The 22,500-nt window shown below is 36.0% G+C and overlaps 1 pseudogene; it reads left to right on the forward strand.

Annotated features, from left to right (window-relative positions):
* Positions 1–22,500, forward strand: part of LOC137656376 (QRFP-like peptide receptor) — a 207,924-nt pseudogene that overhangs the window by 105,470 nt on the left and 79,954 nt on the right.

A 22,500-nucleotide genomic window follows, 5' to 3' on the forward strand; every position in this document is an offset into this window, starting at 1 on the left:
CTTTTCTATCTATAGCGACAAAGCAAGTATGAAATCAAAACATTTTTCTTATTATTTGAAATTATGATTTTTCCTAATTCCTTATTATTCACACCTTAAATTCCAGAAGAAAGACGCAAATAAAGAAAACTACCACAAGCTTGATAGTTTCTTGTAGGTGTCTGCAACCTCACCATCCTTCTGAGCCATGGGAATCATCGGCAGGCATTGTCTGGCCCTCCCTGGTCCTAGCTATTATAACAACAGCATGAACAACAATAATAATAATGATAATAATAATACAATTAGACATAGGAAGAGTAGTTACCTTATCATATTAACTCCTAGATAAATTATTCAAGTTTCTGTTCCTAATCACGTTACGCAAAGATTATTCAATACCAATATAACTTCAGTTGATCTGTCGTATTGTTTGTTAAACAAGGAAATACTCACGAATAAACAGCGTTATCATAATAGATATTAATATGTAATTATTAATTTATGATAAATTAATATACTCTCTGGCTTTGGATAATGGATATTTACTGATGGATAAATTCCCAGAATGTTCCTCACGCAAAGAGTAATTTCATCAGGTGTCGTGTATTAATGATTATCTGTATCAGATGTGAACATGAATAATATGAATTTCATGAGATGTGAAGGTTGACTTCTCAATTTTCAATATGACCTTTTTTTTTTTTTTTTTTTTTTTTTAAGAGTGTGAAACGGTTTGAAAATTCAGTATAGTGTATTTTTAATAATATACAGAGTGTAAAATTCAGTACAATGTTTTTGTCATGCTTTACTAGGTGTCAAGCTCTTCTAGGAGAAGGACACTCCAAAATCATGGTCTTCCACTGTCTTGGGTTAGAGTTCTCTTGCTTGAGGGTACACTCGGGCACACTATTCCATTTAATTTTTCTACCTCATGTTTTGTTGAAGTTTTTATAGTTTATATGGGAAATATTTATTTCAATATTGTTACTGTTCTTAAAATATTTTATTTTTCCTTGTTTCCATTCCTCAATGGGCTTTTTTCCCTGTTGGAGCCCCTGGGCTTATAGCATCCTGCTTTTCCAACTAGGGTTGTAGCTTAATAATAATAATAATAATAGTAATAGTAATAATAATAAGAATTTAGTTGGACATTTTTGTAGTGCTTTGCAGGGTGTAGAAATTCAATATCGTGTTTTTGCAATACCTTGCAGGGTGTAAAAATGTAATATATTTAGCCGTCATTTTTGACGGGTCTCATACACTCACCATCATCATCATCATCTCCTCTTACGCCTATTGACGCAAAGGGCCTCGGTTAGATTCCGCCAATCGTTTCTATCTTGAGCTTTTAATTCAATACTTCGCCATTCATCATCTCCTGCTTCACGCTTCAAAGTCTTCACTCATGTAGGCCTGGGTCTTCCAACTCTTCTAGGGCATTGTGTAGCCCAGTTAAATGTTTTCTGAACTAATCTCATACACTAGTATAGAGATATTTGTTGTTTTTTTTACGTTGATAATAATAATAATAATAATAATAATGATAATAATGATAATAATAATAATAAAAGTATTTGATAATCTTAAAAGTTTTAGTGTTATTACGGACTGTGAAATAATAGATTTAAAGGCTGCTCATGAATGGCAGAGGCAAGGGACACTTACCATCCCTTGGTAAGCAGGACAATACCCTAGAGAGTGACCATATATACGTATAATCAGCGCTTCTACCCAATCTCTATCCAAGCTGGGACCAGGGAGAGCCAGGCAATGGCTGCTGGTGACTTAGCAGGTAAACCTATAGGCTCCCCAAAACCTACTATCCATTGCTCACATGGATGGAGAGGTTGTAGACACTACAAGAAACTATGGAGCTTGGGCGGGTCTTGAACTCCAGTCTGGTAGATCGCAAGGCGGGGACGTTTCCATTAGGCCACCACAACTGTAATTGTTTTTTCATAACTTATATTCTGTGGTTATCAATCAGGTTTAGAAACAGTTTCTGGCTACTGCTTTTTGGTCGTATTAATAAGTGATGTTGTATTGTTTTGAATAGTTTACATAAACTCGTTTTTGGTTAACTAAAAGAAGAAACTTATGAAAGATTTTTCATATAGTTTTTTCCTCTGTGCACAAAATGATGCATTTACAACTACAACAACAACAACAACAGCAACAACAACAACAGCAGCAGCAACAACAACAACAATAACAAATGCAGCCGTTTCTAGCTCACTACAGGACAAACACCTCAGACATGTCCATATTCATGTCTAGGATTTGGTCATTTGCATCACTACGCTGGCCATTGCGGATTATCAAAGGTGGGGGACTAGTGTGATCGCTCACAGCAAACCAACCTAGTATGGATGGCCATAACTAGTATAGCTTTGCTGATCATGGCGCTAAGTAAACCCTTTTACCACGTTAAGGTATTATTTACACAAGAAATTTAATCATTTGATCATACCCACTTCTGTACCCTGGCATGCCACTGTCTTGGGTTAGAAATCTCTTGCTTGGGGGACACTATTCTATCTAATTTCTCTTCCGCTTGTTATTTTGAAGTTTTTATCCTCTTGTTATTTTCAAGTGTTTTATAGTTCATATATGAAAGATTTATTTTAATATTATTGTTCTTAAACTTCTCTTGTGGTTTTTCCTTATTTCCTTTCCGCACTGGGCTATTTTCCTTGTTGTACTTCTTGTTATTTTAAAGTTTTTATAGTTAACACATGAAAGATTTATTCTAATGTTATTGTTCTTATACTTCTCTTGTAGTTTTTTCCTTATTTCCTTTCCTCACTGGGCTATTTTCCCTATTGGACCTCTTGTTATTTTAAAGGTTTTATAGTTCACATATGAAAGATTTATCTTAATGACATTGTTCTTAAACTTCTCTTGTGGTTTTTCCTTATTTCCTTTCCTCACTGGGCTATTTTCCCTGTTGGATCCCTTGAGCTTATAGCATTCCGCTTTTTCAACTGGGGTTGTAGCTTAGAAAGTAATAATAATAATAATGATAATAATAATAATAATAATTTTACGAAGCATAAATACATTCATGTATTTCTGTAACGCATCTCCTTGCCTTCACCCTATCGTCTCTCTCCCCACCTCAACTCTCCCCCCAACTCCCACCCCCTCCCCCAATAAAAAAACTGTCCCGTCTGGAAAGTTTTAAGAGGATAACTCGTGAGATTTCGTTTCCAGGATCCTATCTGGCACCATAACACCAGGCGAAAGGTGCAGCCAGGCGTGAGAGCAAATGGTTGGTACCCCTGGGAGCTGTGGTCTTGGTCTGGTCTACCTGGAAAGGTAGTTCCAGAGCAAGTTTCGGATTCCGTCTAATGCCAAGGGTATAGGGAAATTGAGCTGAAATATACGGTGGTCTCATTCTAGGCTGAAATATACACTGAACTCATTCTGGGCTGAATGACATGGTAATCTCATTCTGGGCTGAAATATACACTAATCTCATTCTGGGCTGAATTACATGGTAATCTCATTCTGGGCTGGAATATACACTAATCTCATTCTGGGCTGAATTACATGGTAATCTCATTCTGGGCTGAATTACATAGTAATCTCATTCTATACTGAAATATACACTAGTCTCATTCTGGGCTGAATTACATGGTAATCTCATTCTGGGCTGAAATATACACTAGTCTCATTCTGGGCTGAATTACATGGTAATCTCATTCTGGGCTGAAATATACACTGATCTCATTCTGGGCTGAATTACATGGTAATCTCATTCTGGGCTGAATTACATGGTAATATCACTCTGGGCTGAATTACATGGTAATTTCATTCTTGGCTGAATTACATGGTAATATCCTACTGGGCTGAATTACATGGTAATCTCTTTTTGGGCTGAAATATGCACTGATATCATTCTGGGCTGAATTACACGGTAATTTCATTCTGGGCTGAAGTACATGGTAATATCATTCTGGGCTGAATTACATGGTAATTTCATTCTGGGCTAAATTACATTGTAATATCATTCTGGGCTGAATTACATGGTAATCTCATTCTGGGCTTAAATATACACTGATCTCATTCTGGGCTGAATTACATGGTAATCTCATTCTGGGCTGAAATATACACTGATCTCATTCTGGGCTGAATTACATGGTAATTTCATTCTGGGCTGAATTACATGGTAATCTCATTCTGGGCTGAATTACATGGTAATATCATTCTGGGCTGAATTACATGGTAATCTCATTCTGGGCTGAAATATACACTGATCTCATTCTGGGCTGAATTACATGGTAATCTCATTCTGGGCTGAATTACATGGTAATATCATTCTGGGCTGAATTACATGGTAATTTCATTCTGGGCTGAATTACATGGTAATCTCATTCTGGGCTGAATTACATGGTAATCTCTTTGTGAAACTGAGCTGAAATATACGGTAATCTCATTCTGGGCTGAATTACATGGTAATCGCATTCTGGGCTGAATTACATGGTAATCTCATTGTGAAACTGAGCTGAAATATATGGTAATCTCATTCTGGTCTGAATTACATGGTAATTGCATTCTGGGCTGAATCACATGGTAATCTCATTGTGAAACTGAGCTTAAATATACGGTAATCTCATTCTGGGCTGAAATATACACTGATCTCATTCTGGGCTGAATGCCATGGTAATCTCATTCTGGGCTGAATGACATGGTAATCTCATTCTGGGCTGAAATATACACTAATCTAATTCTGGGCTGAATTACATAGTAATCTCATTCTGGGCTGAAATATACGCTAATCTCATTCTGGGCTGAATTACATGGTAATCTCATTCTGGGCTGAAATATACAATAATCTCATTTTGGGCTGAATTACATGGTAATCTCATTCTGGGCTGAATTACATGGTAATCTCATTCTGGGCTGAATTACATGGTAATCTCATTCTGGGCTGAATTACATGGTACTCTCATTCTGGGCTGAATTACATGGTATTCTCATTCTGGGCTGAATTACATGGTAATCTCATTCTGGGCTTAATTACATGGTAATTTCATTCTGGGCTGAATTACATGGTAATCTCATTCTGGGCTGAAATATACACTAATCTCATTCTGGGCTGAATTACATGGTAATATCATTCTGGGCTGAATTACATGATATTTTCATTCTGGGCTGAATTACATGGTAATCTTATTCTGGGCTGAATTACATGGTAATCTCATTCAGGGCTGAATTACATGGTAATCTCATTCAGGGCTGAATTACATGGTAATCTCATTCTGGGCTGAATTACATGGTAATTTCATTCTGGGCTGAATTACATGGTAATCTCATTCTGGGCTGAAATATACACTAATCTCATTCTGGGCTGAATTACATGGTAATCTCATTCCGGGATGGAATATGCAGTAATCTCATTCTGTGCTTAAATATACAGTAATCTCATTCTAGGCTGAATTACATGGTAATCTTATTCTGGGCTGAGGTAAATGATAATCTCATTCTGGGCTGGAATATGCAGTAATCTCATTCTGTGCTGAAATATACAGTAATCTCATTCTCGGCTGAATTACATGGTAATCTCATTCTGGGCTGAGGTAAATGATAATTTCATCCTGGGGTGGAATATGCAGTAATCTCATTCTGTGCTGAAATATACAGTAATCTCATTCTGTGCTGAATTACATGGTAATCTCATTCTGGGCTGAGGTAAATGATAATTTCATCCTGGGGTGGAATATGCAGTAATATCATTCTGTGCTGAAATATACAGTAATCTCAAACTAGTTTGAAGTACACAGTAATCTCAAACTAGGCTGAAGTACGCAGTAATATCATATGGGCGTAAATCTTCGGTAATATCATTCTAAGCTGAAATATGCGGTAATTACATTCTGATCTGAAGTCTACTTAAAGGTTTAAAGGCTGCTCATGAATGGTAGGGGCAAGGGTCAGTGACATTGCTCTATCAAGCACGACAATGCCCTAGAGATTGACCACATGTACATATGATCAGCATCCAAGTCCCCTCTCCACCCAAGCTAGAACCAGGGAGGGCCAGGCAATGGCTGCTGATGACCCACCATAGATATACCAAGTCCCCTCTCCACCCAAGCTAGGACCAGAGAAGGCCAGGCAATGGCTGCTAATGATCCACCGTGGATATACCAGGAGGGTTGAATGAGAGATAATGTATATCATAACAGTTCCAAGAATATGCCAAAAAACAAACCAATATTTAAAGGGAAAACAAGAAAATATAATATTTTTCCATCATAATCAAAGTAAATTTTCAATGGAAGAGGATATCATAACTGTTTGATATTTGCAATCGTTTCAATGTTTACCATGAAAGCTACGTATGTAAGGATGAACAAATTGTTTCAGGCATGTATTACAATTTGTCTATTGTGAAGAATAAACATTAAACAGTGTATTACTCTTGTTATCAAGGAAGGAAGGATTGATATCCTTAGATGTTTCAGGAAGATCTGACAAGTAGTCGTTCCCCATCACGCGTCCTTCGTGTCTTGGGAAATTTCCGAGAATAATCTTTGGAATCTGGATCTGTAATCTTGCATTTCTGTGTGAGCAGTCTCTTGCGGTGTGTAAACAAGATACAATTGCAGTTCATTACCCAGGTGTTTTTCGATCCTGCGCATCCTTTTTTCCGCTTTTGGGTACGTCTAAATACAGGGGTAAGAGGGAGAGGGAGTAGGCAGAGAGAGGGAGTAGGTAAAGAGAGGGAGTAGGTAGAGAGAGGGAGTAGGTAGAGAGAGGGAATAGGTAGGGGAGGGAGTAGTGAAGTTTGCATGTTGCATCTGAGACAGCTAAAAACATCTAAAGCAAGGAGCATATTTTCTTCAATCACTTCAGAAGAATATTTGATAGCTGGGAATGTAAACACCAGAGGGAGGAGGAGGGAGTAGGTAAGGGAGAGGGAGTAGGTAGGGAGAGGGAGTAGGTAGAGAGAGGGAGTAGGTAGGGAGAAGGAGTATGTAGAGAGAGAGAGAGAGAGAGAGAGAGTGAGAGAGAGAGAGTAAGTAGAGAGAAGGAGTAGGTAAAGAGAAGGAGTAGGTAAAGAGAGGGAGTAGGTAGGGAGAGGGAGTAGTAAAGTTTGTATGTTGCATCCGAGACAGTTGAACACATCTAAAGCAAGCAGCATATTTTTTTTCAATCACTTCAGAAAAATATTTGTTAGCAGCGAATGTAAACATCAGAGGGAGGAGGAGGGACTAGGTAGGGAGAGGGAGTAAGGTGAGAGAGGGAGTAGGTAGTGAGAGGGAGTAGATAAAGAGAGGGAGTAGGTAGGGAGAGGGAGTAGTGAAGTTTGCATGTTGCATCTGAAATAGCTAAAAACATCTAAAGCAAGGAGCATATTTCCTTCAATCACTTCAGAAAAACAGTTGATAGCAGGGAATATAAACACCAGAAGGAGGAGGAGGGAGTAGGTAAGGGAGAGGGAGTAGGTAGGGAGAGAGAGTAGGTAGAGAGAGGGAGTAGGTAGGGAGAAGGAGTAGGTAGAGAGAGGGCGTAAGTAGAGAAAGGGAGTAGGTAGAGGTAATATGTAAAGAGAAGGAATAGGTAGAGAGAGAGAGAGAGAGAGAGAGAGAGAGAGAGAGAGAGAGAGAGAGAGAGAGAGAGAAAGAGAGAGAGAGAGAGAAAGTAGAGAGAGGGAGTAGGTAGAGAGAGGGAATAGGTAAAGAGAATGAGTAAGTAGAGAGAGGGAGTAGGTAGAGAGAGCGAGTAGTGAAGTTTTGTATGTTGCATCTGAGACAGTTAAGCACATCTAAAGCAAGCAGCATATCTTCAATCACTTCAGGAAAACAGTTGATAGAAGTTAATGTAAACACTAGAAGGAGAAGGAGGGAGTAGGTAGGGAGAGGGTGGAGTTGCATGTTGTATCTGCGACAACTAAAGCAATTGAAAGTAATGATTGCCAAATAGAATCTCAATTACTCGAGTTGCTTATGAATCGGTGTCTTTACTTGTTTCTCCATTTACAACTGCTTTTTCTTGTTTATTTAATGTTTACTTTGACGTATTTCTCCATTTTCCTCATTATCCATGTAAGTAAATTCTGCTTTGTTTACATGTTACTTGAGATATTGATTGGGTTATTTGTTTATTTATGTTTTATGATTAAGGTTGGAATAGTTTAGGTAGGTTAGATTGGGTAGGTTTAGATTAGATTAGGCTAGGCTAAGCCAGGTTAGGTTAGGTTGGATTGCGTTAGGTTAGGCTAGGCGACGCTAGGCCAGGCCAGGTTAGCGTAAGACAGGCTGTTAGGTTAGATTAGGTTAGGCTAGGCTAAACTGGGTTAGCTTAGGTCAGGTTAGTTAGGTTAGGTTACGCTAGGCTAGGCTATCCTAGGTTATCTTAGGTTGGGCTATGTTAGGTTAGACTAAGCTAGGCTAGGTTAGCTTAGGTCAGGCTGTGTTAGGTTAAGTTAGGCTAGGCTAGGCTAGGTTACCTTAGGTCAGGCTATGTTATGTTAGGTTAGGATAGGTTAGCTAGGCTAGGCTAGCTTAGGTCAGGCTATGATAGGTTAGGTTAGGCTAAGCTAGGCTAGGTTAGCTTAGGTCAGGCTATGTTAGATTAGGGTAGGCTAGGCTAGGTTAGCTTAGGTCAGGCTATGTTAGATTAGGGTAGGCTAGGCTAGGTTAGCTTAGGTCAGGCTATGTTAGGTTAGGCTAGGCTAGTACAGGTTGGGTTAGGCTAAGCTAGCTGAGGTTAGTCTTTGAATTATTTGTTGATTTTATAAACACATAAGAATAATCTGATATAAATCTTTTCTCTTTCTGTTTCAGGAAGAAGATTACTCCGATTGGTGAAGGAGTTTCTTAATCGCCCAGCTGGATATAACAGGAAAGGAATATCATGAATGAAAATGATAATACAAACATAAAGGAACATAAACTGCACAGCTTCATAGCATTTGTATACCTTAGAAGAAACCTCCTATCGTTGGATTAGAAATAACGTCCCTCGTTGTGGAGAAAAATCTATTTACTGAAATGTCTTTAACTTCTGAAACATAGTTAAAAGGTAAAAATATTGCATGATATAGTACATGAATTTATTTCCTAAATTTTATTTGCGTGAAATGCAACTTCATTTATTTGATAAATACAGAATTTCTAAATATTTTCATACGTGTGTCGATATTGAAAAATGAAGTGACAATGGAAAGATATTGATAAATGAAGTGATATTGGTGAGATATCGGTAAATGAAGTGACAGTGGAAAGATATTGATAAATGAAGTGACATTAGAAAGATACTGATAATTGAAGTGACATTGTTAAGATATTGATAAATAAAGTGATATTGGAAAGATATTGATAGCTCAAAAGATAAAAGAAAGATATTGGTAAATAAAATGATAGTGGAAATATATTGATAAATTAAATTACACTGGAATTTTTTAATAAATATAATGACAATGGAAACATATTTGCAAATCAAATGACACTGGAAAGATATTGTTAAATGAAATGACACTAGAAAGATATTAATAAATTAGATGATAATGGAAATATTGATAAATGGTATGAAATTGGAAAGATATTGGTTAATTAAATTACAATGGAGATGTTGATAAATGTATCTACTCTGGAAATATATGGATAAATTAAAAGACAATGAAGATAATGACAAATATATTGACACTGGGAAGATATTGATAAAGGAAATTAAAATGGAAATATATTTATAGATTAAGTGGCAATGGAGATATTGATATATATATAATGACATTGGAAATATATTGATAAATATAATGACATTTGAAATATATTGGTGAATAATATTACATTGGAAACATATTGATAGATATAAAGATATTGAAAAGATATTGATAAATGAAATGACATTGAAAAGATATTGATAAATATAATGACATTGGAAATGTATTGATAAATGAAATGACATTTGAAATACAGTGATAAATTACGTGACATTGGAAATATATCGATAAATGACATGACATTGGAAATATATTGATAAATGAAATGACATTGGAAATATATTGATAAATATAATGACATTGGAAATATATTGATAAATGAAATGACATTGGAAATTATCGATAAATGAAATGACATTGGAAATATATGGATAAATATGACATTGGAAATATATCGATAAACGAATAACATTGGAAATATACTGATAAATGACATGACATTGGAAATATATCGATAAATAACATGACATTAGAAATATATCGATAAATGAAATAATATTGGAAATATATTGATAAAGGAAATGACATTGGAAATATATCGATAAATGAAATGACATTGGAAATATATTGATAAATGACATGACATTGGAAATATATTGATAAATGAAATGACATTGGAAATATATTGATAAATGAAATGACATTGGAAATATATTGATAAATGACATGACATTGGAAATATATCGATAAATATAATGACATTGGAAATATATTGATAAATATGACATTGGAAATATATTGATAAATGAAATGACACTGGAAATATATTGATAAATAAAATGACATTGGAAATATATTGATAAATGAAATGACATTGGAAATATATTGATAAATCAAATGACACACGGGAATGGACAGGCCTTTCAAATCATCCTCCGGAAATCTGTCATTACAAACAGTGACAAGTAAAATGTAAAAATAAAAACATTGAATCAAATAATGGAATATAAACAAATTATGGAAAGAGCTTTTATAACCTCTTAAAAGAGATGAAGACCCCTGAAGTTAAATCCGTCGTAAGAACGATGCATGCAGTTGACTCGTTTAACGACCCCAGTTAAGATATCCTGTAGGAAAATGGCCTTGCAGGATTCCACGTTCGTCCTACCAGAGGCGACGATGGCTGGCACAACTTTGGTGTCTGTGTCTGTGCCGACATTCGCCACGCTGGACTTTATTGAAAGTAAGTGGTTTTTTTTATGTTGGTTTCATTGGGACTATAATTGGTAGGCCTATATCAAGCGCCCCTTGGATAATAATAAAAAAAAAATAGTCCTTTGCGTAAGTAGGCGTAGGAAGAGATGATGATGATGATTTTCGATGTCAATATTGTTAGATGATGACTTTAATATCTGCTAATTGGTCGATATTTTTATGCGATGTCTAAATATTTTGAAAAAAAAATATTTTTGGCCAGGTTATTGTTATTGTTATTGAAAGTAAGATTTTTTTATGTTAGTTTAATGTGGTACTGTAATGGGTAGGCCTATATCAACACCCCTTGCATGAAAAAAAAAAAAAAATAGCCCTTTGCCTAAGTAGGCGTAGGAAGAAATGATGATGATGATGATGATTTTCGATGTCAATATTGTTAGATGAAGACTTTAATATCTGTGGAATGGTCGATATTTTTATACAATGTTTGAATATTCTACAAAAAAAGATTGTTTTCGGGCATATATTTATTTCTCTGTAATAGGTTATTGTTATTTTTATTGAAAGTAAGTTTTTTTGTTGCTTTAATCGGTATTGTAATGGGTAGGCCTATATCAACACCCCTTAGATGATTTAAAAAAAAAAAAAAAAAAAAAAAAAAAAAGCCCTTTGCGTCAGTAGGCCGATATTTTTATGCGATATTTAAATGTTTTACATAAAAACGAAAGCAAAAGAAATATTTTTGGCCAGGTTATTGTTATTTTTAATGAAAGTAAGTTTTTTGTTGCTTTAATTAGTACTGTAATGGGTAGGCCTATAACAATCGCCCTCATATTTAGCTCACAAGGATGGTTAGGTTGCAGAGACTATGATAAACCATCAAGCTTGAGCAAGTCCCGAACCGCATTCCAGTATTTGGCCAGGCAGGACGTTTCCAATATCGTGTGAATAATATATGATGGCGTAAATGAAATAGAATTAGATTAAATATAGAAGGGCGAAATACAAAGAAATACATACCTAGAAGATGCAAAATACACCGGAAGATGCATTAGCAACTCTGGTGGATATACAAGGTGCCTCACACTGAGGGACCTGGGGGAACCCAAACATAGAATAAGGTAGATAAAGTAAATATAGATAAAACTAGAAATAACAGGAGAAATATCTAAACGTTATCGTAAAATCTCAAAACTATAAAATACGTTTTTCTGAAAATACGAACGAAATGCAAATTGAAATCTTATCCATCTTTTCCATCCGAGAAATATTCACCAGAACAAATATATTCAGCTAATGGCATTCCCCCCAAAAAATTCGGTTTGATACATCATGAAGACAGAGATATTCCATTTCTCTATTTTTTTTTTTTTTTTTTTTTTTTTTTTTTTTTTTTTTTTTTTTTTTTTTTTTGTCTGGAAACCAAGACTGATTGGAGAATGTGAGTTCAGGTTATTTTGAGAGGGATGTTTTGAATATGGTAGAGGGAATGTATTTATTTATCTTTTATTAAAACAGTAGAGATGATTGTTATTAAGAAGAATTAGTTGTTGATGTTAAATAGCAATTCATTGACTTATTATTATTAAGATTCCCCTTAGGGGAATGCTAATGTTTTTGGTAGTATTATTATTATTCTTTCCTCGCGTTTTTTTTGTTTTTTTTTTTTTGTTTTTTTTTTTTGCAAGAAATCTGAAATAATTATCATAGGTAGCCTATGGTAAGAATATGCCATAGACCCAGTCTAAGTGACCTTGACCTACTTTTCAAGGTCACGGGCTTTTAAAGGCAAAATTTGTAAAATTTGAAATTGCCATTAGGCCTAAAGTATAAGCCGTATGGCTAAGGGCCTTATGGACAATGATACAGAGGTAAATCCCCAGATATTGCCCTACTTTAATGCAAGTAGGTCAAGGTCAAGGTCGCTAATGGCCAAACCGGCTCAAAACAGGTTTGTTTCCGAGATCTCAAAAACCGGAAGGCCCAGAGCCCTGATCTTAGTGACATATGATGCCCTATATATTCATCTAAGGTTAGCTTAACTTTTGTATCGACTGCTTAATTATTTATTTTTAACATAGATTTTTAACTATTTTTGACATTGCAGAAATCGTGACTTTGGCAATTTCTCCTTGAAGTACTGATTTTTTAGTCATAGCATGCTATAGTAAACTACCCCAAACATATGCATAAAACCTCCAAATCAAATGTCAAATTTGACCTTGACCCTCATTTTCAAGGTCAAATGGCTATTTCATGGAAAAAAATTTGACATGGGCTAAAAGTGATGTTTTGTTGTCAACCCCCCCCCCCCCCCATTCGCACATGCTCTTTCAGAATATGGGGTCATATTTAACCCGCGACCTTTACATGACCTTGTAAGTGCCCATTGTCTTCAAGTTCAAAGGTCAATTTCTCTATATTTGTCATTTTTGCCTATGTTTTACCTCCATATAACTGCTCTTATACAGATAAATTGCTTTAGAATAGTTTGTTAACATAACTCAAAATTTAGTCAAGGGGTCATTAGGCCGATAAACCATTACACAATATCTTTTACTGATTGACAAAAGCATTTCCACACCTATTTTGCAGGGGAATTCTCCGCCACTGGCTTTAGCCAGTTGCAGTCTAGTTATTATTATTATTATTATTATTATTATTATTATTATTATTATTATTATTATTATAAAGATTTTAATTTTGATTTCGTATGCAGTAATCGACGAGTAAGTCTGGGTATGAATACAATATATATATATATATATATATATATATATATATATATATATATATATATATATATATATATATATATATATATATATATATATATATATATATATATATATATATATATATACTGTATATATATACATGTGTGTGTATAAACTATAAACTGTCTGAATATTTAAGCCATCATAATTGACGGATCGTGTACACTAGTGTTAAATAGCCATTATGTTTATTGGTTTTCTAATGAATTGTGAATATATTTATATTAGATATTTTGCAAAAAGGCTTTTTTAATGTTTTATATGAAATTTTATTTTAGAAGAATATTTTCTTTTTGTTAATTAGTGTTCTCAGGTGTATGAGTAAAGAGGAGAATGTGTAAAGGATAGGCCAGACTATTTGGTGTATGTGTAGGCAAGGGAAAAATGAGTCGTAACCATAGAGGGATCCAATGTAATTACTATCTGGCCAGTCAAGGGACCCAATAAGTTTCTAGAGGTAGTATCTGAACGGGTGGCTGGTGCCTTACCAACCTACTACTTACTGCTTTCTGTTATCTTACAGAATGAAGGAAAATCAAGCCGGCAGATTTTGGGTCTCGGTTTATGACGATCGATGCTTTACGGAAAACCCTCTTCAGATTTTGATGCTGAATTTTAAATCCGGTTAAGAAAGAGCTTGGGGAATCTGGCATCTGGTTAAGAAAGAGCTTGAATAATCTGGCATCTGATTAAGAAAGAGTTTGATTAAAATGGCTTCTGGTTGAGAAAGAGCTTGAATAATCTCGCATCTGGTTTAAAAAAAGCTTGAATAATCTGGCTTCTGGTTAAGAAAGAGCTTGGGGAATCTGGCATCCTATTAAAAAAGAGCTTGGGGAATCTGGCATCTGGTTAAGAAAGAGCTTGAATAATCTGGCTTCTGGTTAAGAAAGAGCTTGGGGAATCTGGCATCTGGTTAAGAAAGAGCTTGAATAATCTGGCATCTGGTTAAAAAAGTGCTTGAATAATCTGGCATCTGGTTAAGACAGAGCTTGAATAATCTGGCATCTGGTTAAGAAAGAGCTTGAATAATTTGGCTTCTGGTTAAGAAAGAGATTGATAATCTGGCTTCTGGTTAAGAAAGAGCTTGAATAATCTGGCTTCTGGTTAAGAAAGAGCTTGAGGAATCTGGCTTCTGGTTAAGAAAGAGCTTGAATAATCTGGCTTCTGGTTAAGAAAGAGCTTGAATAATCTGGCATCTGGTTAAGACAGAGCTTGGGGAATCTGGCTTCTGGTTAAGAGAGCTTGAGTAATCTGGCTTCTGGTTAAGAAAGTGCTTGAATAATCTGGCATCTGGTTAAGACAGAGCTTGAATAATCTGGCATCTGGTTAAGAAAGAGCTTGAATAATCTGGCTTCTGGTTAAGAAAGAGCTTGAATAATCTGGCTTCCGGTTAAGAAAGAGCTTGAATAATCTGGCTTCTGGTTAAGAAAAAGCTTGGGGAATCTGGCATCTGGTTAAGCGAGAGCTTGAATAATCTGGCTTCTGGTTAAGAAAGAGCTTGAATAATCTGATATCTGGTTAAGACAAAGCTTGGGGAATCTGGCTTCTGGTTAAGAAAGAGCTTCAATAATCTGGCTTCTGGTTAAGAAAGTGCTTGAATAATCTGGCATCTGGTTAAGACAGAGCTTGAATAATCTGGCATCTGGTTAAGAAAGAGCTTGAATAATCTGGCTTCTGGTTAAGAAAGAGCTTTAATAATCTGGCTTCTGGTTAAGAAAGAGCTTGAATAATCTGGCTTCAGGTTAAGAAGAAGCTTGGGGAATCTGTCATCTGGTTAAGAAAGAGCTTGAATAATCTGGCTTCTGGTTAAGAAAGAGCTTGAATAATCTGGCATCTGGTTAAGACAGAGCTTGAATAATCTGGCATCTGGTTAAGAAAGAGCTTGAATAATCTGGCTTCTGGTTAAGAAAGAGCTTGAATAATCTGGCTTCTGGTTAAGAAAAAGCTTGAATAATCTGGCATCTGGTTAAGAAAAAGCTTGGGGAATCTGGCTTCTGATTAAGAAAGAGCTTGAATAATCTGGCTTCTGGTTAAGAAAAAGCTTGGGGAATCTGGCATCTGGTTAAGAAAGAGCTTGAATAATCTGGCTTCTGGTTAAGAAAGTGCTTGAATAATCTGGCATCTGGTTAAGACAGAGCTTGAATAATCTGGCATCTGGTTAAGAAAGAGCTTGAATAATCTGGCTTCTGGTTAAGAAAAAGCTTGGGGAATCTGGCATCTGGTTAAGAAAGAGCTTGAATAATCTGACTTCTGGTTAAGAAAAAGCTTGGGGAATCTGGCTTCTGGTTAAGAAAGTGCTTGAATAATCTGGCATCTGGTTAAGACAGAGCTTGAATAATCTGACATCTGGTTAAGAAAGAGCTTGAATAATCTGGCATCTGGTTAAGAAAGAGCTTGAATAATCTGGCATCTGGTTAAGACAGAGCTTGAATAATCTGGCATCTGGTTAAGAAAGAGCTTGAATAATTTGGCTTCTGGTTAAGAAAAAGCTTGGGGAATCTGGCATCTGGTTAAGAAAGAGCTTGAATAATCTGGCTTCTGGTTAAGAAAAAGCTTGGGGAATCTGGCTTCTGGTTAAGAAAGTGCTTGAATAATCTGGCATCTGGTTAAGACAGAGCTTGAATAATCTGACATCTGGTTAAGAAAGAGCTTGAATAATCTGGCTTCTGGTTAAGAAAGAGCTTGAATAATGTGGCATCTGGTTAAGACAGAGCTTGGGGAATCTGGCAGCTAGTTAAGAAAGAGCTTGAATAATCTGGGTTCTGGTTGAGAAAAAGCTTTGGGAATCTGGCATCTGGTTAAGAAAGAGTTTGAATAATCTGGCTTCTGGTTAAGAAAGAGTTTGAATAATCTGGCTTCTGGTTAAGAAAGTGCTTGAATAATCTGGCATCTGGTTAAGACAGAGCTTGAATAATCTGGCATCTGGTTAAGAAAGAGCTTGAATAATCTGGCTTCTGGTTAAGAAAGAGCTTGAATAATCTGGCTTCCGGTTAAGAAAGAGCTTGAATAATCTGGCTTCTGGTTAAGAAAAAGCTTGGGGAATCTGGCATCTGGTTAAGAGAGAGCTTGAATAATCTGGCTTCTGGTTAAGAAAGAGCTTGAATAATCTGGCATCTGGTTAAGACAGAGCTTGGGGAATCTGGCTTCTGGTTAAGAAAGAGCTTGAATAATATGGCTTCTGGTTAAGAAAGTGCTTGAATAATCTGGCATCTGGTTAAGACAGAGCTTGAATAATCTGGCATCTGGTTAAGAAAGAGCTTGAATAATCTGGCTTCTGGTTAAGAAAGAGCTTGAATAATCTGGTTTCTGGTTAAGAAAGAGCTTGAATAATCTGGCTTCTGGTTAAGAAAAAGCTTGGGGAATCTGGCATCTGGTTAAGAAAGAGCTCGAATCATCTGGCTTCTGGTTAAGAAAGAGCTTGAATAATCTGGCATCTGGTTAAGACAGAGCTTGGGGAATCTGGCATCTGATTAAGAAAGAGCTTGAATAATCTGGCTTCTGGTTAAGAAAAAGCTTGGGGAATCTGGCATCTGGTTAAGAAAGAGCTTGAATAATCTGGCTTCTGGTTAAGAAAGTGCTTGAATAATCTGGCATCTGGTTAAGACAGAGCTTGAATAATCTGGCATCTGGTTAAGAAAGAGCTTGAATAATCTGGCATCTGGTTAAGAAAGAGCTTGAATAATCTGGCATCTGGTTAAGACAGAGCTTGGGGAATCTGGCAGCTGGTTAAGAAAGAGCTCGAATAATCTGGCTTCTGGTTAAGAAAAAGCTTGGGGAATCTGGCATCTGGTTAAGAAAGAGCTTGAATAATCTGGCTTCTGGTTAAGAAAGTGCTTGAATAATCTGGCATCTGGTTAGGACAGAGCTTGAATAATCTGGCTTCTGGTTAAGAAAGAGCTTGAATAATCTGGCTTCTGGTTAAGAAAGAGCTTGAATAATCTGGCTTCTGGTTAAGAAAGAGCTTGAGGAATCTGGCATCTGGTTAAGAAAGAGCTTGAATAATCTGGCTTCTGGTTAAGAAAGAGCTTGAATAATCTGGCATCTGGTTAAGACAGAGCTTGGGGAATCTGGCTTCTGGTTAAGAAAGAGCTTGAATAATCTGGCTTCTGGTTAAGAAAGTGCTTGAATAATCTGGCATCTGGTTAAGACAGAGCTTGAATAATCTGGCATCTGGTTAAGAAAGAGCTTGAATAATCTGGCTTCTGGTTAAGAAAGAGCTTGAATAATCTGGCTTCCGGTTAAGAAAGAGCTTGAATAATCTGGCTTCTGGTTAAGAAAAAGCTTGGGGAATCTGTCATCTGGTTGAGAGAGAGCTTGAATAATCTGGCATCTGGTTAAGACAGAGCTTGGGGAATCTGGCATCTGGTTAAGAAAGAGCTTGAATAATCTGGCTTCTGGTTAAGAAAGAGCTAGGGAAATCTTGCTTTTGGCTAAGAAAGAGCTTGAATAATATGGCATATGGTTAAGAAAGAGCTTGAATAATCTATCTTCTGATTAAGAAAGAGCTTGAATAATTTGGTATTTGGTTAAGAAAGAGCTTGAATAATCTATCTTCTGATTAAGAAAGAGCTTGAATAATCTGGCTTCTGGTTAAGAAAGAGCTTGAATAATCTATCTTCTGATTAAGAAAGTGCTTGAATAATCTGGCATCTGGTTAAGACAGAGCTTGAATAATCTGGCATCTGGTTAAGAAAGAGCTTGAATAATCTGGCTTCTGGTTAAGAAAGAGCTTGAATAATCTGGCTTCTGGTTAAGAAAGAGCTTGGGGAACCTGGCATCTGGTTAAGAAAGAGCTTGAATAATCTGGCTTCTGGTTAAGAAAGAGCTTGAATAATCTGGCATCTGGTTAAGACAGAGCTTGGGGAATCTGGCTTTTGGTTAAGAAAGAGCTTGAATAATCTGGCTTCTGGTTAAGAAAGTGCTTGAATAATCTGGCGTCTGGTTAAGACAGAGCTTGAATAATCTGGCATCTGGTTAAGAAAGAGCTTGAATAATCTGGCTTCTGGTTAAGAAAGAGCTTGAGGAATCTGGCATCTGGTTAAGAAAGAGCTTGAATAATCTGGCTTCTGGTTAAGAAAGAGCTTGAATAATCTGGCATCTGGTTAAGACAGAGCTTGGGGAATCTGGCTTCTGGTTAAGAAAGAGCTTGAATAATCTGGCTTCTGGTTAAGAAAGTGCTTGAATAATCTGGCATCTGGTTAAGACAGAGCTTGAATAATCTGGCATCTGGTTAAGAAAGAGCTTGAATAATCTGGCTTCTGGTTAAGAAAGAGCTTGAATAATCTGGCTTCCGGTTAAGAAAGAGCTTGAATAATCTGGCTTCTGGTTAAGAAAAAGCTTGGGGAATCTGTCATCTGGTTAAGAGAGAGCTTGAATAATCTGGCATCTGGTTAAGACAGAGCTTGGGGAATCTGGCATCTGGTTAAGAAAGAGCTTGAATAATCTGGCTTCTGGTTAAGAAAGAGCTAGGGAAATCTTGCTTTTGGCTAAGAAAGAGCTTGAATAATATGGCATATGGTTAAGAAAGAGCTTGAATAATCTATCTTCTGATTAAGAAAGAGCTTGAATAATTTGGTATTTGGTTAAGAAAGAGCTTGAATAATCTATCTTCTGATTAAGAAAGAGCTTGAATAATCTGGCTTCTGGTTAAGAAAGAGCTTGAATAATCTATCTTCTGATTAAGAAAGTGCTTGAATAATCTGGCATCTGGTTAAGACAGAGCTTGAATAATCTGGCATCTGGTTAAGAAAGAGCTTGAATAATCTGGCTTCTGGTTAAGAAAGAGCTTGAATAATCTGGCTTCTGGTTAAGAAAGAGCTTGGGGAACCTGGCATCTGGTTAAGAAAGAGCTTGAATAATCTGGCTTCTGGTTAAGAAAGAGCTTGAATAATCTGGCATCTGGTTAAGACAGAGCTTGGGGAATCTGGCTTTTGGTTAAGAAAGAGCTTGAATAATCTGGCTTCTGGTTAAGAAAGTGCTTGAATAATCTGGCGTCTGGTTAAGACAGAGCTTGAATAATCTGGCATCTGGTTAAGAAAGAGCTTGAATAATCTGGCTTCTGGTTAAGAAAGAGGTTGAATAATCTGGCTTCCGGTTAAGAAAGAGCTTGAATAACCTGGCTTCTGGTTAAGAAAAAGCTTGGGGAATCTGTCATCAGGTTAAGAGAGAGCTTGAATAATCTGGCATCTGGTTAAGACAGAGCTTGGGGAATCTGGCATCTGGTTAAGAAAGAGCTTGAATAATCTGGCTTCTGGTTAAGAAAGAGCTAGGGAAATCTTGCTTTTGGGTAAGAAAGAGCTTGAATAATCTGGCATATGGTTAAGAAAGAGCTTGAATAATCTGGTATCTGGTTAAGAAAGAGCTTGAATAATCTATCTTCTGATTAAGAAAGAGCTCGAATAATCTGGCTTCTAGTTAAGAAAGAGGTTGAATAATCTGGCATCTGGTTAAGAAAGAGCTTGAATAATCTGGTATCTGGTTAAGAAAGAGCTTGAATAATCTGGCATCTGGTTAAGAAAGATCTTGGGGAATCTGACTTCTGGTTAAGAAAAGAGCTTGAATAATCTGGCTTTTGGTTAAGAAAGAGCTTGAATAATCTGGCATCTGGTTAAGAAAGAGCTTGGGAATCTGGCTTCTGGCTAAGAAAGAGCTTGAATTATCTATCTTCTGATTAATAAAGAGCTTGAATAATCTGGTATCTGGTTAAGAAAGAGCTTGGGGAATCTGGCATCTGGTTAAGAAAGAGCTTGAATAATCTGGCTTCTGGTTAAGAAAGAGCTTGAATAATCTGGCATCTGGTTAAGAAAGAGCTTAGGGAATCTGACTTCTGGTTAAGAAAGAGTTTGAATAATCTGGCTTCTGGTTAAGAAAGAGCTCGAATATTCTGGCGTCTGATTAAGAAATAGCTTGAACAATCTAGCTTCTGGTTAAGAAAGAGCTTGAATAATCTGGCATCTAGTTAAGAAAGAGCTTGAATAATCTGGCATCTGGTTAAGAAAGAGCTTGAATAATCTGACATCTGGTTAAGAGAGAGCTTGGGTAATCTGGATTCTGGTTTAGAAAAAGCTTTAGGATTCTGGCTTCAGGTTAAGTAAGAGCTTGAGGAATCTGACTTGTGGTTAAGAAAAAGTTTTAGGAATCTGACTTCTAGTTAAGAAAAAGTTTTAGGAATCTGACTTTTGGTTAAGAAAGAGTTTTAGGAATATGGCTTCTGGTTGAGAAAAAGTTTTAGGAATATGACTTCTGGTTAAGAAAGAGCTTGAGGAATCTGGTTTCTGGTAAAAAAAGAGCTTGAGGAATCTGACTTCTGGTTAAGAAAAGAGCTTGAATAATCTGGCATCTGGTTAAGAAAGAGCTTGAGGAATCTGACTTCCGGTTAAGAAAGAGCTTTAGGAATCTGGTTTCTGGTTAAAAAAGAGCTTGGGGAATCTGGTTTCTGGTTAAATAAGAGCTTGAGGAATTTGGCTTCTCGTTAAGAAAGAGCTTAAGGATTTTAGCTTCCGGTTAAGAAAGAGCTTGAAGATTCTGGCTTTATTGCTGAAGTCTTTTGTTGACTATTTTCAACTGGCTTTTTAATAATCTTTACATCATTATATATTCTGATATCAATTCTATCTATATAGGACTATAATGATTTATAACAAAAATATAATGAAAGCGACCAGTTTCCTGTTTTCACAAAACGATTCCCTATACATTTCCAGGCTTCGACTTCAGTATTTCCAACGTACTGAGTTTTCCGGCCATTGGCCAAAACTCTCTTAACTCAAAAATCCAAAAATAGAAAAAAATCCAATTCCTTCTTCCATAACAACGTTTCTTTCCATCAAAGTTTTACCACAACGACGTTGCTGGCTAACTTGATAACGTTATTGAGTCTCTCTCTCTCTCTCTTTCTCTCTCTCTCTCTCTCGTGGATGTTCAACTGCCTGTGATGTCTGCTTGATGTTGGTCACCCAACCGAGCACTCATCACACCCAATATTTTCTTAACTTCAATTGCTAAACGATCAACGATATATATATATATATATATACAGCATATATATATATATATATATATACAGCATATATATATATATATATATACAGCATATATATATATATATATATACAGTATATATATATATATATATATTTACAGTATATATATATACATTATATATATATATATATATGTATATATATACACACATATATACATATACATATATATACTACTATATATATGTATATATATAATATATATATATGTATATATATTATATATATATATATCCGTTTCTGAGTGGGATAACCTTAACGTGGTGAAAAGGTTTTCGTATCGCCATGATCAGCAAAGCTGTACAAGTCAAGCCCACCCATACTAGGTTGGTTTGTTGTAAGCGTTCGGAGAAAAGTCTCCCAACATCACCAGTCCACAGCTGTCCAGCCTGATGATGAAAACTGACCAAACCCCAGACATGAATATGTACATGCCTGAGGCCTTTGTCTTGCAATGGACTAGAAATAAACTTCATTTGTTATATTTTTTTATATATATATACAGTATATATATATATATATATATATATGAATATCAATATAACATTTCAGCTATAATTTGTTTTCATTTTGCATATCCACATTTCAGAAACATTTCTTTTACATAAACTCAAAAATTTTCATTATAGAAAAAAATCCTGTGCAAAAACTCAGAAATTGCTTATTATAACGCTCAAATTTTCCATTATAAATTTCCCATAATTGGTTAGCGTTAAGAATTGTCATTTGCTTATGTTTACTCCATAAGAGTAGCCTATTCATAACGTCCTTGCCTGGTGATCGCCAGACTGGGGTCCCAGGTCAAACTCAA

This window comes from Palaemon carinicauda, chromosome 17, assembly GCF_036898095.1.
Source record: "Palaemon carinicauda isolate YSFRI2023 chromosome 17, ASM3689809v2, whole genome shotgun sequence".
In the NCBI taxonomy this organism is placed as follows: domain Eukaryota; kingdom Metazoa; phylum Arthropoda; class Malacostraca; order Decapoda; family Palaemonidae; genus Palaemon; species Palaemon carinicauda.